The following is a 6,113-nucleotide window of genomic DNA, read 5'->3' as shown; positions in this document are numbered from 1 at the left end:
TGAAATTGAGGGTGCTGCACCTTTGCTGTGTAGCCCTTATCGCTGTTCTTCACTTTTATGATTTTTGGCATATGCATTAGACACCTTCCATGGAGCCCCTGCAGCTTGCTGCTGCTGCTGCTGCTCATGTGGGGAAAGGAGTCTGGCTTGGGCAGCTTGGCGGGACCCAGGGCAAAAGGTGTCTGTGAGGAGTCCATTTCTGCAGTGCATCAGAGAGACGGGTACTGCTGAAAGAGCTACAGGTCGGTGGGGATACAGCCTGAGCTACTGGTGACCCTTCGCACTTGTGCTTTTTTGGGGCAGGCAGAGGCAGCTTGCGAGACAGGATGCCTCTGAAAGGGACAAATATCTCCCCCTTCCCCAGGAGGGTCGCTGCAGGAGGCAGTGCCTAAGCACGAAGCAAGCCTGCCTGCATGTGTAGCACCCAGCCTCGCCGGAGCGAGGAGTAGGCTGGAAGAACACTGGGAGCCGGGGCGAGGGCCAGGAAGCTGGGTGGGGCCGAGCGGCCATTTCACGGCCGTCTCCATCACACCCGCGGCCGCGGGCCCCAGACGAGACCGCCGTTGCCAGGGTGACCGGCCAGTGGCGCCCTCGCCCTGCCCCGCGCACAGAGCCCCGCCCCCCACCCGCCCCCCGGCCGCCCCCCGGCCAATCGGAGGGGCAGTAGCGGCGGAACAAGGTTCTCTTTGTTCAGCCGTTTCAGGGGCTGGCGTGGGTTCGGGTGCGGAGCTGTGGAGGGAGAGGACGGGCTGCTCCCCTCCCTCGCCACTCCCCTGCCGCCGGGCTCTGGGATGGTGTGGGTAGGTGTCTGGGCTGCGAGGGGCGGGCTGGGGAGTCCGGTCCCAGGCAGCCGCGGCCTGCCAGCGAGCTGGGGAGGCTGTGTGGCGGCTGTTGGAGCGCTCCGCCGCCGCGGGCCCGGCCAGTGTCCGGGGGAGGCTTCTGTGCTGCCGCCGGTAGGGAAGCTGTGAGTGCCTGGCCATGCGCTTCCCCCTCCCCGGGGGAGGCTCTCGCCGTGGGCTGTACCACCTCGTGCCAGTGGATGGATAGGTAGATGCTTGGGTGGGTGGGTGGGTGGGTGAGGGGGTGGGTCAGGTGGCAGTGGCCTGAGGGTCGGCCGGGACTTGGGTGCCCGCGGCATGAAGTGCACACATCCGCTCTAGTTCCCCCGGCTCCAGACGGTGTAATGGCTGGTGCCGTCAGCGGAGCCGGGCCGCAAGCGCTGGCATTGCAGCCAGATGGAAAGTGAAAGGCCTCAGGCTATAGGACATGTCCATATGTCGTGCCTTGTTTTCTGGAGTGTATGATAGAGTCCCTACTGTACAGATTTGACGAGATGGGGGGGGGGGGGTTTAACCCCTATGAAATAATAGAAAGGAGAGAAATCTCGTGTCAGCCTTGTACGTTTGTTTGCATAGCGAGGCTGTTAGTTTAGGCACTCGTGGAAATCGCCAGTGGAACCTGTAAAGCTTTTGTGGAATGACACAAAGGGCAGGAATGCTTTTTGGTTCGGTATAAATGGTTTGTTTAGTCTGTGAGATATTTGTTTCTTTGCCATGAAGGTAATAATTCCTCTCGAATTTCTATTTAAGATAGGTGAGATCCTCCTACTGTGAGGCTTGGTTCTGCAACGTATTTGGGCCACTACTGCTTCATAGCTTGTTTGTTTGCCTTCTTGTGTGTTTAATAGTCCTTAATGTGGTACTTGAATACTTCACAGGTGTTGTTCAATCCTTACAACATTCACTGAACAAAGAGTTGAATTTTGTCCCTTTCTGTACATGAGTGCTTAAACTGAAAAAATAACCATATACTAAGATCATATAAGGAGCTTTTGGTAGCATTGAAAACTGAGCCCATGTTACTAAGAGAGAGTTTCAGCTATGTTTAAAAATGACAGTATATGGTCTGTTTCTAAAAGTCCTCATTCTGCATCTGCTGTGTGAACTGTAGTTATTTTTGAGTTATGTGTGGGAGGATGGAGGAAAGGTGTCTACAATTGGGAAGAATAGTTTCTATATGATCAGAATTACTTGAGACTGCATTTCTTCAAAATTTAGCTAGCTTATACTTGAAGCAGTATAATACAAAAAGGGTAATTATCGTCCTGTAGAAACAAAGTTAAAAAGGCAGTTTATTGTCTATATTAAAGGATTAAAGTGGTGGTTAGAATTAATATTGACTAAGGAGTGTTTTTACAGTTGGATACAGGCAGTGACATACATTTTAATGACTTCAGAAATTGATACAGATGTAAGCACAGATGCTAAATTGAGCTAAGTATGCCTGGTGACAGGAAGGTGAAAACAACGTTAATGATGGGTTTATACACATAGGCTTTTATTGGATTATCTGGCGTACTTTTCTGTTTATTTGAGTCTAGTTCAGGAGTCCTTCTATGTTGATATTTAAGAGAACACACATATGTGTGCTTAATTTTAGGTTCATGATGGCAACCCCAGGTAGCATATAATCAGGTGATAGGTATGCACAGAGCTGTCCAGCAGACTGGCAGAGCTGGAGTAGAGCGTAATTCAATCAAGTTTCCTTCCTGTTCCTGCTTCAGGCACACCAAGATGCTGTGGCTACAGAGGGTGATGGAAGGCCAAGTATAATCCTTCCTCATCGAAGCTGATATGCTGAATCTGTGCACTTTGAAGATCGGGGCTGAAATCAAGACCAATATTGACCAATATTTTGTCCTTGAAATGTGTCAGTGGTAGAGATATCCTTTTTTACCACAGGCTTGTGAAATTAGTATGTGCTGATCAATGCATTATTGTTGATGAAGTTGTGCCAGTGACATGCAACAGTGGGAGGATTTTTCTTTGCTGTTTTTGAAAGGGTAGGACTGGTTTTCCATTATATTCATACTTTACTTGTATTGCAACTTTGATTAGTTTGGACACAGAGTTTAATTTTACCAGTTAATCTAGTTCCAGATTCCATGATCATTTAAGTACCTCTCACAGTGGTATGTTATGATCACAATTCTACTTCTTTATACTGTTTTACAGTATTGTTGGGGATAGTTTGGGTAGGTTTTTTGCATATATTGATTTCATATATGTATAAAAGAAAACATTATTTGATGTGTTATACATATATGAATGTATTATATATTTATATACAGCATATATTAAATATATTCATATAGGTGTAATATCAACTCATACTGATTTTTTTTTTTACTCTTTTTTTTACCGTCTCATTGAGAGAGATACTTGTGCAGACCCGGTTGCTGGATTTATGTATGCGATCCATCATGTACATGGTAAAACAGAGTACATAATCTGTTTATACATGTACACATAGATGCCATGAAATATCACATCTTTTAATGATTTATTAAGAAATAAACTTCCAAATGTCACTTTTACCCTCTAGAAGGCTTTTTTTTTTCCAATCCAGACCTCAGAGTGAATTATAAGCAATTCTTAAAATGCTAATTTCTTGTGTACTGGATACTTGTGAAATTTTGAGTTTGTATATGTGTGTGCCTATGAATCAAATCCAAAATAAATCAAAAAACCAAACAAAATTGGTGTTTAAAGAAAACTTTTGGTTTGTAAACCTTGAATATAGAACAGGAAGTTTATCGTACCTCATTCTACTATTACAGGATCACAGAATCTAATTAAATAATTTAATTTTGTAGAGCATTTTCTACAAACTGTTGTGAGATACCCTTAAACAATCAAAATATGCTGCTTATGCTGAGCCTGCCATTAATTGCATTAATTTAAGTCATAGATTAATGATAAATATAAATGCATAGGGAAAGGGAAGCCAAAATTTTTTTGGCAGAGAATAGAAAATAGATAGTAGGTGAATAGTTAGAAAGATTTCTATATTGGAACCAATATAGAAAAAAGGAAAGGGACACACAGAAATGATTGTGAAGTAGGACAGATACAGGGTTTCCAGATCTAGTTGGCAGGTGTGTATCATCATCAGTAACTTCTGGCATCCAGGTTCGCATATTTTTGGACTCTGCAGAATCAGTCTCATTTCTTCTCCCAGCTTTCCTACTGCATATTCCTGTCTTCCAAGTTAGGATTGCAGTCCAGTGCTCACACTTCCTTATCTGTTCATGCACTCACAGAAGTTTGCTCTAATTTCAAACTTTAGCCACATCCTTTCTCTTGCACACATCCAAATCATGGTCGTTTACTTCCAGTAAACAAAAAGTGAAACCTTGGCTTCTCTTGTGTACGTGCTGTCTCTTAATCCTCTTTTCCCTACTTCACTTTGTCTTTCTGTATCCTGAACTAGAGGGGCAGGTCTCACTGAGGGCAGTAGAACTATTCTTTGTTATTGAGTGCAGGTGATGGCTACAGTAGTTCCTAACTTTGCACAGGTTTTACAGTACCAGCAGGAAGTTACTATGCTGCTTGTATAAGAGCAGTGATACCTAGAAGCTGTGGCTTGGTTCAGTATCAAACACATCATGGAAGCAGATATGAGTGCCACATGCATTGCCATTTAGCCACCTTTTACAGAGAAATGAGGAAAGTCAGTAGTAGACAAATATGAAGAGGCAAGAGTCTTAATTCTCATCACAGACTAAAAAGCACAGATCTGCTTTTTGTACTAAATAAGTTAAATCAATGCAAAAGTCTGAATAGATATTTCAGTCTGTTTTATGTCAGTGGAGCTTGAGTCAATTCCTCAGGAAGGGAAAAAAAAAAAAAAAGAAACATAAGGCCACCTTAAAATAGTTTTGCATGATATTTTTCAAATTAATGTATAGGCAAGTTTGAGCTATATCAGTCTAACTTTCTTGTGTAGGCAAGCCCAGAGCTGCATGGATGGAAATCAGGAGTGACTTCACTGCACTAGACTATGTGTAATTTAAGTAAGTGGAGTTGGCATAAGAGGTGAAAGCTTCAGTTGTTGGATGTGGCCTGTAAGAAGTAGTTAAAAACAAATAAGATGAGGTTTGAATGGAGCTTTTGAACAGTTTTGAATTGCATTAACGAGAACACAAGAGTCATGTAATTCCTTCTTTCACTTGTGTAAGAGAAACCAGTCAGCACTCAGCTGAAAACACTGGAATCAAGAAAAAAAAGGTGCTTTTGAACTCCCTTCGAAAAGGAATTAAAGTAGGCTAACTGATGAGAGCAAATGGCTGGTTTAAAAAAAAAATCGAAAAATTTATGATTGTTTCTTGATTCTTTCTGTGTAACACAGAACTGTACATTAGTGCAAGTACATGCTTGTTTGTGTATCACATCTTCACATATCTGATTGTCTTAAAATCTTTCAGCCTTTCTTATATAAAAATCTAGCTGGTCATTTGGTCACATTACCAAATTCAGACACCTTCCTTTCAAAAATCATCCTCGTCTCTGTAGAAAACTTTCTATAGTCATCTTCTGCTTCTCCACTAAAAACTGTAACACACTGTAATGTCACCTAGTTCTTTGCTTCTGTAGAATACCTTGTTCTCCTAGAAGTGAACCCTGTTGGTTCTCTGACCCAAAGACTACTTGTAACATATTTTTCAATTTATGGCAATAATACATCTTTCAGTCTAGCGAAGAACTGTATTTTAGGTTAGGCACTGTCCATTCTAGTGATTCTCTTAATTTCTTACTGATTGCACAGAATACTTAGAAATATTTGGCTTTAATATGAAATTCTACTGAAATAGCATACAAAAATGATGTGATCCTAAACAGAGCACAACTAGCATTATTTACAGCTTCCCTCATTTAAAAGTGTATATTTCAAGGTATGCTTTGTTTTGCTTGCTACATTTTGTGGTCTTTTAAACTATAGCTTGGAAAAGATCATACTGATAAGGGAGTTCTATGAGAAAGACATTAATCTTGTATGTAACCACCACAAAGTTCAGTCTTCTTTTTTTTTCTAAATTAATTATATAATATATTTGAAAGATGAGATAGGTTTCTTTTTGAAAAAAAAAAAAAAAAGAGGCTGCATGCTGTAATCTTTTCCCCTTTTAGAATATGGATTTTTTTATATTGGTACATGAGATGGAGGTTCAGCAGAGTCTGAGGTTACTGCCCTTGCACTGCTGCTTTTATATTAGATAACAGGGCCAATGGATCATAGTGAGGCTTTGACAACCTCAGCTCTACTGAGTGGGA

General features: G+C 42.0%; 1 protein-coding gene across 1 annotated transcript in view; it reads left to right on the top strand.

Annotated features, from left to right (window-relative positions):
* Positions 1–735: 735 nt before the first annotated feature.
* TNPO1 (transportin 1) overlaps positions 736–6,113 on the top strand; it is a 79,410-nt gene continuing 74,032 nt past the window's right edge. Inside the window, exon 1 of the mRNA XM_062017343.1 lies at positions 736–800. The gene's annotated coding sequence lies outside the window, so the exon portion shown is untranslated. The remainder of the gene's footprint in view (positions 801–6,113) is intronic.

The sequence above is a fragment of the Colius striatus genome, chromosome Z (assembly GCF_028858725.1).
Source record: "Colius striatus isolate bColStr4 chromosome Z, bColStr4.1.hap1, whole genome shotgun sequence".
Taxonomy (NCBI): domain Eukaryota; kingdom Metazoa; phylum Chordata; class Aves; order Coliiformes; family Coliidae; genus Colius; species Colius striatus.
This window is presented reverse-complemented; position numbering and strand designations above follow the sequence as displayed.